This window comes from Equus przewalskii, chromosome 4 (assembly GCF_037783145.1).
Source record: "Equus przewalskii isolate Varuska chromosome 4, EquPr2, whole genome shotgun sequence".
Taxonomy (NCBI): domain Eukaryota; kingdom Metazoa; phylum Chordata; class Mammalia; order Perissodactyla; family Equidae; genus Equus; species Equus przewalskii.
The window spans coordinates 62,902,413-62,915,151 of record NC_091834.1 but is presented as its reverse complement, the minus strand read 5'-3'; the positions used below and the strand labels follow the sequence as shown (position 1 = coordinate 62,915,151).

Sequence of the window (12,739 nt, the reverse complement as noted above, 5' to 3'; positions counted from 1 at the left end):
GTGATTAAGTTTGCGCACTCTGCTTTGGCAGCCTGAGGTTGGCTGGTTTCGATCCCAGACATGGACCCAGCACCACTCATCAAACCATGCTGTGCTGGCGTCCCACATAAAATAGAGGAAGATCAGCACAGATGTTAGCTCAGCAACAATCTCCCTTAAGCAAAAAGAGGAAGATTGGCAATAGGTGTTAGCTCAGGGCCACTCTTCCTCACATTAAAAAAAAGAGAAAAGCAAGCAAAGAAGCTCTTAATTAGATGGAGGACACAGGTGTGCCCCTTGAGCTGTGGGGTATTATGCAGAGATGGAGCAGAAAGAGGGGCTGTGGGTGTACAAAGGGAAGAGGAGTGTGATCACCTCTACCAGGAGTGGTCAGGAAAGGCTTTCCAGAGAGGTAATTATTGAGCTGAGTTTTGTTGGTTGTTTGCCTGGTAAGAGGAAAAGCATTGCGGGTAGTGGGAACAGAATATGCCAAGGCACTGAAACTTTCTAAAATGCTGCAAAGATCTTGAGCATCATTGTTTTTAAAGTCATGCAATGGATGTTTGGCCTAGGAAAACCATTCATTTTATCTGCAAAATATGCCTTCAGATTTTAAATAGGGGTGAAAATGCTTTTTAGAAAAAATTTTGACAATGTTATTTTTTAAAAGTCTACTGGATTATGCACCATTCATCCCTGCCCTGCCTCCATCCCTTCCCAGGCCAAACAAGATTCATTCTTGGCCAATTCCATTTCTTTCTGAGGCCCCCTTTACCATTTCCCAACCTCGTTTCTCATGCTGATCAAGATAAAACCAAAATAAAATGCTAAAAATGTCCCCATGCTTAAAAAAACCCGAACCTTTAATAAATAACTTTTTACCTTTATGATTTTGATTAGCCATTCATCATGAGTCAATGACACTTGATGGAAAAGTGAAGTCCCCACCTGTGGCTTAAAGCCAAGCCCAGATTGCAGCTTTGAGGGGATTCTTGAGGGAGTCCCATTAATAACCCTAATGCCCTTAGGGAAGAATGAGATGGTCAGATTCTAGTTGCATCTCCATCACCCGAGCAGTGAGACCCAGCCATTTTGTGAATCAACTGATAAAGGAGGTGGCGAGGAACGTAGGAAATGTGTTCTCATTTCTCACTCGAGTAGCTCTGAAAGGCAGGCCAGATTGGTACAACTCTCTGTGCAGTGGGCAGAGGAAATATGGCGTGTGGTTTAAAGTCTTGACTTTGGGGACTCAGCTCACAGCCACCAGCCAAGTGGTCTTGAGTAGGTGACATTTAGCATGGTCTTTCCCTTGTGTCAGGCACTGTTCAAAGCATGCTCCTTCTCACAGCAACTCTGTGAGTTGGGATGTGTTATTGTCCCCTGTGTCAGTCAGGATTCTCCAAAGTAACTGAACCAACAGGAGACATATGTCTGTCTGTTTGTCTATCTATCTATCTGAAGGAATTGCTTTATACAATCGTGGGGGCTGGTAAGCCCAAAGTCCATAGGGCAGGCCAGTAGGCTTGGGCAGGAACTGATGTTGCTGGAGGCAGAATGTTCTTCCTCTGGGAAACCTCCGTTTTGGCTCTTGAGGCCTTTCAACTGATTAGATGAAGCCCACCCACGTTATTGAGAGTAAGCTCCCTTGTTTAAAGTTAACTGATGGTAGCTGTTAACTACATCTGCAAAATATCTTTACGGCAACACCTAGATTAGTGTTTGATTAAATAACTGGCCACTATAGCCTACCCTAGTTGACACATAAAACTAACCATCACATCCCCTTTTATAGATGAAGCAACTGAGGCAGAGTGTTAAGAATGCGCAAGGTCTGATGTGGCAGAGTCAGAATTCCAGCCCAGGCTCCACAGCTGTGCCCTTCACCACTGTGTTGCTCCGTGGCCTAGCTGGTTGCATTTTCCTCAAGTACAGAAGAGGCTAATAATGCCTGTCTCTTTTTACTCCCAGGATTCCTATGCTTATTGATGTGTTTTTCTTCTGTCTCATTCCAAACTGGATTCGAGGAGGCTCTGAGAAATCAACCAGACAATTCCCATAAAAGCGTTTTGAAGAACAGTAAGGGAAATGTAAGAAAACTAACATTGACTGGGCACCTATATGTGCCAGACACAACACCAGCATCTGCATATTTGTTGTTTAACACTCAACAAAAATTGCAAATCTTCCATCACTTGAGGTTCTTTGAGGGCAAATAGACCTTGTTCATATGGATATCCTTGATGCTTTTCACAGGGCTGGGAGTAGTGTAGACACCCAATAAGTGCCTATAAATCAACGGAATTATTGCCCAGTGGTGTGACATGAAACCAAGGTGATCGTTGCTAAGAGCTTCTTGGGCGGGCAAAGGATTTTCTGTGGGATCCAATATGTTCCAGGAGGTGAAAGAGTAATCCCAGCTCCTGTTGCCCTGGAGAGGGAAGGAGGAGTCTTCTCCAGAGACTCACTGGGGAAATCATCAGCAGGTGAAGTTGCTAAATTTATCTACTCCTTTTATGCAACACACTCCCCAGACTGAAAAACACTGCCACATACGTCACCTGGACTCTTCAAAACTTGCTCCTCCTGTAGGCAAATCTCTCCATTTAATAGGTACTGAGTTCCTGTAATTCCCAGCCCGGGGAAGTGTCCCCCTGGAGGGAGGTAACATGTGTGGGTTTCTGCCCTGTGGCTTATTCCACATCAATCCCTCCTCACATAAACTCAAAGCAGCAAAATAGCCAGCCCAACATGCAAAGGGCTTTGTGTTAAGCGGATGTATATTAAGGAGTGGTTACACGTAGGCAGGGTTCAGGTACTATTTCAGTATTAGTGAAATATATCCTGCCAGACAATCAGGTTTGTCGTAGGCTCTGGGAGGACTGGAGCTTTCTGAAATTCCTAGGAATTCTTTAAACATGGGTCTCTTGATCTAAGGGAAGTGTTCTTCCTGAGAGGTGAAGAGGCATTGGCCTCTCTTCTTGCGTCAGGAGGAAAGCGTGTGAGGTTTTGGAGTTAACCACCCATGGTGACTGGCTCTGTCACCTCCTAGCCATTTGAGATGGAGCAAGTTACTTTCCTCTCCAGGTCTCGTTTCCCATATGTGTATGTATATGTATATGTATATGTACATGCATATAGAATTGGGAGATATTATGTACATCATAGGGCTGTTTTGAGCATTACCATGAGATTATATATGTACAGAACCTGGCCTGCAGTAACTACTCAGTACATGTTGGGTCTCATCCTTTCCCAAACCACAGCTGAGGGCTGGCCCAATGCACACTGTGGGGAGGCCACTCTTCCCCCATTGCTGAATGAATCTAGAAGAAATCTAATTAAAATGGACACCAGGAAGATCTGAGAGGGGAGATTGTGGCTGAAGGTGTGGAGGTTGAGATGTCTGCCTGTGGGGTGGGTTCTGGGAACTATAGCATGTGCTGTCAATGCCTCCTGCCATATCCTCTTGGCCCACCCTGTAGGTCGTTTGAATCTTGGGTTTCCATGTCACACCAATGACCTCCCTTAAGCACATGATTCTTTCTTTTTAAAGGCCTTCTTTGGTGAGCATGCTATGCTTGGAAGTGCTGGGTAATTAATGCCCCCAGGAGTGACACTCATCTGATGGGGATGGGAGTTGATGGATAAAAATCCCAGAAATTCTGGGATGTGTTCTACAGTCTCTTGGAGCGTCCCTAGTAGTCCATAGCAGCAATGCACTTATTAACACATCTTGTCACACCCTGTAACATACTTCTCTGCTCCCTCACTTGCTTCCTGGGATGACCTCCAAAAGTACTTGTACCCAAATCATTTTCAGGATCTGCTTTTGGGGGAACCTCAACCAAGAGAGAAACCCATAGCCCTGTTGCCTCCTGAGGTGTCAGCCCTGCTTCTTCATCCTGGCCCAGCTCCTAGATATTCTCTTCTTCCTTTCTCATGAACTCCCGCTCCATTTCACAACTGCCATCTTTTTTTTGTGGGGGGGGTAAAGATTTTATTTTTGCTTTTTCTCCCCAAAGCCCCCTGGTACACAGTTGTATATTTTTTAGTTTTGGGTCCTTCCAGTTGTGGCATGTGGGATGCCCCCTCAGCATGGCTTGAGGAGCGGTGCCATGTCTGCGCCCAGGATCTGAACCGGCGAAACATCAGGCCGCCAAAGGGGAGCGTGCAAACCCAACCACTTGGCCACGGGGCCGGCCGCTGCCATCTTTTTTTGTGGGAGAAGACGACTTCAGTTCCCAGGATTGTGGAAAATAACCAGTCTCTGATTCTCTCCTTCTTTCCTGTGTTTGAACCAAGCCAAGAGTGTCCCTCTTTCAGTGAGAAAGAAGGCACTTTCTTTTGCTTTGCCAAACTTGACTGCAATTGTCAGTCTATTATTTGTAATAATACCTGGGGGGATTTTTCTTAAGAAATATTTTTGCAAATGAAAGAGCCCTCCTCTTGGAATGAGAACTCAATTTATGACACAACTGAGCATAGCTATTGTAGTGGACACTTAGGATTGTCCTCCCAAGACCCCTTTCCTTGGAACTGCCTCTTCATCCATCCACACAGTTAGAACAGAAGTTCTACTGTTAGTACAAGCTGACTCCCAACTCCTGGCTTCAGCTGATTTATCCAGGGATTGGCATCTAACTCAAGCTCAGCCAATGAAGCCCTTTCCAAAGATTTTTGACTTGGGACCAGAGAGACCTTGAATTCAGTTTCTCTACAGTGACTGAAGTTGTGAGATGTAAATTTTGGTTGCTGTCAGCACCCAAGTTTCCTGCTATGTGAAAAAATCCAGTCTGAGTGGGAAAGAGCGACATCAGTATGCAAAGAGGAGCAGAGGTGAGCGAGGGAGGGAGAGTCCTGGCAGCACTCATGGTCCTGTTCCAATCGCGGCCAAGCTGCATCCCTGGACATCCCCTCAGGCTGGAAGTTTAACCTTTTCCTGGATACTGAGAACAACCAGTTCCATTTAGCTAATTGAATTGTATTTCTGTTACTTGCAGCCCCAAAGTCCTAAATAACAGAGAGAGAAGCTTCAAACTCTTAAGGCTATATGTAGGGTTCCAGCATGACTTCTAGTTCTTCCTAACTAAGGAATTGTTGGAAAACTATAGTGGATTTTATGGTATCTCTTAAACATCAATCCTACCCCTCCACCGCTCGGGAGCAGTCATGCCGTGGGGGGATTGTCTATAGCTCCCGGCGAGGGTCTGAATTGTTTAAGGCAATAATGATCATCTCAACACCTGTGCAGTGATTGAGTCAGAAGAAGGCATGTGACTCAATTTTGGGATGTTTGCTGGGGGGTTTTGGGGAAAGTTTATCCGTTCTTGAGAGAGACCCAGAGGAAGAGCTGTGCTATTCTTTCCCAGAGCCTTGTTGTGTGTGGATGTGAGGCTGGCACCTGCTGTAGCTATTTCCGTGCCAGTCTAGGGATGAAACCCAAACTTGGAGGAGGTCAAAGAAATGGAGATAGAGCTACCCTATGTCTGTCTTCCAGTTTAATGGACCAATGTATTTGCTTATAATTTAAGCTAATTTGGGTTGGGTTTTCTATCTTATTGTTGTTGTTTTGCTGCTGAAAGCATGCTAACCAATACAGAACTCTCAGCCAATGGACCACAGGAATAATCTTGTTCAGATGAAGCCTTCTGTATCAGAATCTATCACCCCTCTTCCATTTGTCCCGTGTTGTTCTCATTCTACTGGGATGAATTCCAGTAGATGGTACCCTCGTATCAAGGCCTGTGATTCAACTTTTGCAATTGTTAGCAAAAAGTTTATGTTTATTCCAATTTTCATCAATCGATTTCTGCAGAGGCTTGTTTTCTCCAATATGTGCTGCAAAATTCTGAGGTCATTCTGTTTTTGGTTTTCTGGGAGTGGCTTTTATCTTTTTGCTTGGCTAAGAAGCTCTCTCTCCATCTGATGCTTTGTCTGGTGCCTGTTTTCAATCTCAATAAACTTTCTCTGCTTTGTTGCTCTAGTCTCTGTGGCAAGAAGAGACACCTTCTGATTGGGGTGTCGGCTGGGCACAGAATTGTACCCCCACCCCATTGCATAGCACAGTGACACTTTCTGTAACATGGTCTACATCCTCTCTGGTAAGAGTAGCACGAGGACATGCCTAATGAACTCAAGGGCTCTTAGTGCCGGGCCACAAAGCACACAGGCCTTTTTTCTTCTAAATGTTTTCCTACTAATCATAGGGAATGAGCATCCAAATAAACACATATTGGGGAAATTACAATGGATCAACAAATCTCAAAAAGTTCTAACTGCAGTCATTTTATAGTCTATACTAAAATATTGGTGGGGTCATTTTCTTTTTATGTGATAGTCCTTTTCTTTGCTCACATGGCAAGAGAGTGGATGAGAAAGATGTGAAGTAACGTGTGGCATAAATAAGAATATCTCTTCAAGGGGCCGGCCCTGTGGCCGAGTGGTTTAGTTTGCATGCTCTGCTGCAGCGGCCTGGGGTTCACTGGTTCGGATCCTGGGTGCAGGCCTACACACCGCTCATCAAACCATGGTGTGGTGGCATCCTACATAGAAGAACTAGAGTGACCTGCAACTAGGATGTAGAGCTATTTACTGGGACTTCAGGGAGGAAAAAAAAAGAGGAAGATTGGCAACAGATGTCAGCTCAGGGCCCATCTTCCTCACACACACACACACACACACACACACAAAAGAACCTCTCTTCCAGAGCTGGATTCACTGCCCCAGGCCAGCACCCACCCCCCCCGCCCCTTCCTTCTCCTCTTCCATCGTGAGGGGCAGCTCTTTCCTGCTCCTGCCATTACCACCTTAAGGATCCTCTGGCTCTGCCAATCCCCAGGCATACCCAATATGGTGGTGTTCTGTGGCAGCTCACACCAGGACCTGTCCCAGAAAGTGGTGGATAGACTGGGGCTGGAGCTGGGCAAGGTGGTCACTAAGATGTTCAGCAATCAGATCAGCATAGACATTGGTGAAAGTATGAGAGGCCAAGCTGTCTATATCATTCAGAGTAGCTGTGGAAAAATTGACACCTTGATGAAACTTATTATGATCAACAGTGATAAAGCCACATGGTCCTCCAGAGAGAAGGTGGTACTCCCATGTTTTTCATCCTCCCGACACGATAAAAAGGATGAGAGTCACGCTCCAGTTTCTGAAAAATTTGAAGCCAATCTGCTTAGAGTAACTGGGCCAGATCACCCCATTCCCATGGATCTGCCTGCTGCTCAGATCCAGGGCTGCTTCGATATCCCAATGAGTGACTTACATGCAGAACCAAGAGAATATTGCTGACTGAAGGAGCTGTGTCATTGTTTCCCCCAAAGCGGACGGCTACGTCATTTCCGGACAGACTCAATGTGGAGTTTGCTTTGCTTCATCGAGAGAGAAGGAGAGCCATGGGCGTGAATAGGGTGATTCTGGTTGGTGATGCTGAAGATCAGGTGGCCGTCCTCATGGACAACATGACTGATACATGCAGCACAAAATACTATGCTGTGGTCAAGCTACTCTATGCCAGAGCCAGCAAAGTTTACGCCATTTTTACTCATGGAATCTTCTCTGGGCCAGCTATTTCCAGAATTTATAATGCTCCCTCTGAGGCTGTCGGCGTCACAAACACCATTCCCCAAGAGGACGAGATGATGCACTCCTTTAAGATTCAAGTTACTGATATTTCAATGATTTTGGCGGAGGCAACCCAAAGAGCAGACAACAGCAACTGTCTCTTACTTGTCAAGCCATGGCCCCCTAGGCCTCCAGAATATTATGACTTCAAACATTGTACTCTGAGTTTAAAAAATTATTTTGACTTTAGAATTCAATAAAATATAGAATGATGAATACTAAAGCATCAGATCTCTGTTGTAAACCTTGGAACATATCTTTATGGTTTTAGGAGACAATGGATAGGGATAGAGGACTGTTTGTTTTTAACTGAACTTGTCTTGAATGAGAAATGTCTGTTATTTTTCCTTGTTGTGATGGATAAGGTTTACCTTTGTTCTTATGATACTTTGAGGCCACAATCATATAATGTAATTGCTTTGCTGTGATGGAATTATACTTCAAGTTAAGGTCTAAAAAAACTCCAGCTGTGGAAGCAACATAAATGGATTCTAGACAGTACTTCATCTAAGTTTCCATGCCCAGAGAAGCTAATGTCAACTCATCATGTGATACTCAATTTATACGATAAATTATGAACCTGGGGAAAAAAATAAAATAATGATCCTCAGATAGAAAACATGATTTAAAAATCTGCATTGTCTTTCCCTGGCTTGAGAATTTGTTATTCTATCATTACTTAACATTATGTTTGTATTTTAAAGTATTGTATACACACTTGTGAATTAATTAGGCTGGATTTGGCCATACTAAGCAGCCAAATTTTAATTTAAGGAGATTTGAAGGTTGTAATCCAGCCCAGTTGATAAGGATCTTCAGTATGCAGCTGATCCCGGTGCTTGCCCATCTTTGGCTCCTCACTGATCCAGAAGCTGTAAGACCAACCTCATTTTCTGGTCACATCTACCTCTGTTGAACGCAGAAAGATCTAACCTCTATCTAGTCAAATAAAGGAGTCAGGGAAATATGAACATGCAAAAGTCATTGAACCAAAACATAAATTGTATCAACTAACCAAATAACGTGTTCATATTAGACCATATTATATGCTGACAATATCCAGAAATAGTGGTACTGTGGTGTCTATATGGAATAAATGTTCCTCCAGTTCAATGGTAAACATTTTCAATAAAATCATGTAGGAAACTAAAAGCAAAGTGACAAAAAAGAATATCCCTTTCTTCTTAAAGAATGTCTTATTCCTTTTTACTGAGTGTTTCTTGGAAGTTGGTCTAGTCATGAGCTGAAGGAGCAAAGAGGCATATCAAAAATGTCTGGGATCCATAGAAACTTGTACAAGAATGTTCGTAGCAGCATTATTCATGATTACCAAATGGTAGAAATAACCCAAATGTCCACCAATAGATGAACAGACAAATTGTGGTATATCCATACAATGGAATATTTTTCAGCCATAAAAAGGAATGAAGTACTGATACATGCTACCACACGGATGAACCTGGAAAACATTGTGTTAAGTAAAGGAAGCCAGACACAATAGGTCACATAATGTGTGATTCCTTTTCTATGATATATCCAGAATTGGCAAATCCATAGAGACAGAAAGCAGGTTAAAGGTTACCAGGGGATTTGGGTAGGGGAAAATGAAGAGCAATTACTTAACAGGTACAGAGTGTTCTTATGGGGTGATGAAAAGGTTTTGAAACTAGAGAGAGCTGGTGTTTGCACAACATAGTGAATACACTAAATACCACTGAATTGTATACTCTAAAATGGTTAATTGTATGTTATGTGAATTTCACCTCAATTTTAAAAAAGCAGCAGGGAAGGAAAAATCTGAGCCCCTACCCTGTCCCATCTCCACATTCTGATTTGCCTCCTAGGGAGCAAATTGATGTGCAAGCTCACGTTATAAGGGATGTGAGGTGACTACCTGACTTAGGGTGACTCATCATCATTTATTAAGTAACCTGGAGGCTTAAGAGCAGTGCATTTTGGGCAATTTGCTGATTCCTTTAGGCAATCTTAACACGAAGCCCCGTGGGTAGCAAGAAATAGCATGTGATTAGAACAGAAGCAATTACTCTTAGAAAAGCATCATTAATTTCAAAAGCTCTTGTCCTGAGCTATGTGGCTAAGTGGAGACAAATTAGGATGCTGTCTAGAGGAAGGAAAGTGAAGTTGTTTTCCCCTCTTTAGGACAGAAAGGAAATCTAAAGTTCTCTCTTCCTAGTAGTTATTTCTTCCTCCGAGCGGTGGGAGTGGCGAGTTTGGGAGGGGGCGGTCGGTGGTAGGTTAGTCGTAGGAGGCCTGGCGTTTCTATCAGTTCTACTGCAAGCTCCTTCAGTGATAAAAGGAACTGTGATAAAAAGGAACTGCTCATAGTTCCCATTTGTCTCCATCATAGAGTCTTTCTGGGGTCTAATTAGTAGGATGGAAAGGGCAGTGGTGCCTTCTCAGAAAACCTGGTTTCTGGGGTCTATTCTGGGATCCACTGTGTCCAGCCAAGTCTTGTCCTTTTTTGGGGCCTTGCTCTTCAGTAAAGTAAATCAAAGCAAAGCAAGATCATCTCCCAGGTCCTTATTTAGAAACAGATCCTGAAACACAAATTCTTACTGACAGTGTTCGAAGCATTTGGACAGTGTGCTCTTTTACTCTTCAGTTCTGAAACCTGACTCAGACAAGATCTAAATAGAGAACAGAACAAAAACCTCAAATGAATGTCATAGGAGTTTGTCAAGATTATCAGTGGGATTACCCAGGGTAGTAGTTGCTCTCTCTCTGAGGCGTAAAATAACATATTGGGCACATAGTATGTGCTAGTCCTTGTGCTATGTCCTTTTATAAAGATTATGTCATTGGATGATATTTTGAGGTATGACTATTCCACTTTACAGATGCAAAAACTAAGGTCTAATGAGATTGCATAACAAGCCCCAAATCTCATAACCAGGATTCAAAATGCATGTTTCTGACTCCAAATCCAGTGCTCTTTCCATACAGTATAGCTAACTTTTTTTTTTGAGACTTATCTTAGCAGTTGTACCTACTCTTCCTCTTCCCACCTTTGTCCCCTTTTTAGCTCCATAAGCGAATCCTTATTCCTTCAAAAGAAAAAAACCACATTCAGTTTCTAGAATTCTATACCCCCTATTTCATTTTTTAGCCCAGAGCGATATGACTTCTGCCTCCATCTTTTTACTGAAACACTTTGCAAAAGGTGGTTTCCAAAACACATGGGCATATTTAGTCCATATTCTTACTGGACTTCTCCATGGTGGTGGCATTGGTGACCAGCCCTCCCTCTTCCTCTGCTTGCTCATCCTGGTCTCTCCTTGTCTTTCTCCTTCCCTGAATGCTGCTGCTCAGTCCCCTTTGAGGGTTCCTCCTTCACTTGGGATGATCAACAGTGGAAACGCCCATGCACTGCAAGGGAAGCCCCATCGCCTCTCACAGTTGCGCAATGCTTGTGCATTTCCCGAAGTTGGGTGATTCCAGGTAAATGGCACCACGCAAAGTATGATTCTCGTTCTAGGCTGGGAACTTCTTCGCTTCTGAATCCTCACTGCTTGGCATATTATTAGTCTAGAGGGAAGTATATACTGAATAAATTCAAAGAATGATGGACGGATCTTCGAAAAAAGGAGTAAGTCCACTCCATGCAGAGGATGCAGAAAGTGCCCAGGAAGGTGGCCAGAAGGTTGTGGGGCTTTCCTAGGGAACTGTGAGGAGCACAGTGTGGCTACAGTATAAGGTGGAGGGCTGGAGGAACTACTGCTGATGAGGCTGGAAAGTGTAAAAAAGTTGTCAAAGACGTTGAAATGGAAAAAAAAGAAAAAGAGAAAAAAGATTACTACCTGTGTTATTAAATTAAATTAAATTAAATTAAAAAGATTACTAGGTGTCTTATAGAATGCTGGGCATTGGGGCTGGCCCTGTGGCCGAGTGGTTAAGTTCGCGCGCTCCGTTGCAGGCAGCCCAGTGTTTCGTTGGTTCGAATCCTGGGTGCGGACATGGCACTGCTCATCAAACCATGCTGAGGCAGCATCCCACATGCCACAACTAGAAGGACCTACAACTAAGAATATACAACTATGTACCGGGGGGCTTTGGGGAGAAAAAGGAAAAAATAAAATCTTTAAAAAAAAAAAAAAGAATGCTGGGCATCATCTAGTGCACTCTTCCACGTTATCTGGTTCTACAGTGGTCTGCACCTTTTACTGTCTGAGCTTTTTAAGAACTCTATAAGTTATAAAAATCTGTAAGATTTACAACTCTGAGAGCAATGCAAATGATTCTTGTCTGTAAAAATGAAAATGAATTTTGTCAGGTGGAGGTGCAGTTGCTTCCCTGCCTCCTCCACCCCTGAACTCCGCTGGTGGAAGCATCTAGTTTTGCATCTGTTGGATTCATTTCAGCATTCCTGAGGGCCTGTCTACGTGTCTGCTCTGTGGACACTCCTTTGAACGGGGTTTTAACACCTTACCAGTTCCTCATTAATTAGTATGCTAAATAAAATCTTTGACATGTGTTCATTTTATATTTGTATGAGAGTCATGATTTTACCCTTTATAAAAAATTCTCCTTTAACAGAAAGTAGATGGGAGTTAGGTTCCAAAGGAGCTTAAAAGCTCAGAGGTTTTAAAAGCAGAAACAAAATGGGTTTAGATTTATGTTTTTGAACAAATGCTTTGGAGCACATGTGGTTGGGATGGAGAGACCAGCTATTGCGCAACTGCCAGAGTCCAGGTAGGAGAAGGTGAGAGACGGAATAGGTGCAGCACGAAGCCTGAGCACGTGGAGTGCTGCCTGGTGCTTCATTAACACTAACCGGAGAATAAAGAAGTGGATGAAGTAAGTACTAACTTTAGGAAAGTGTCAGATCAGAGAAGCATGTCTGAAGACAAGTTTCCATTAGGCACACCCACTACCTTCCAGACTTAATAATTTAAGCCTTTCTGATTAAATTATCCAGGTTCACATTTTCACGGACCCTTATATATATATATATATATATATATATATATATATATATATATATATACACACATATATATGCATATTTTTTGGTAGCACCAAGTACCAAGTCTTCTTAACACATATTCTAAAATTCTCTCTAACTCAATCCTATACTCCAGTTGCAGGGTTGTTTCTGTTGACTCAGAGAGTCTTT

General features: G+C 43.2%; 1 pseudogene; it reads left to right on the top strand.

Moving 5' to 3' along the window:
• The first annotated feature begins 301 nt into the window (after positions 1-301).
• Positions 302-12,106, top strand: LOC139082731 (ribose-phosphate pyrophosphokinase 2 pseudogene; annotated as a pseudogene).
• The last annotated feature ends 633 nt before the right edge of the window (positions 12,107-12,739 follow it).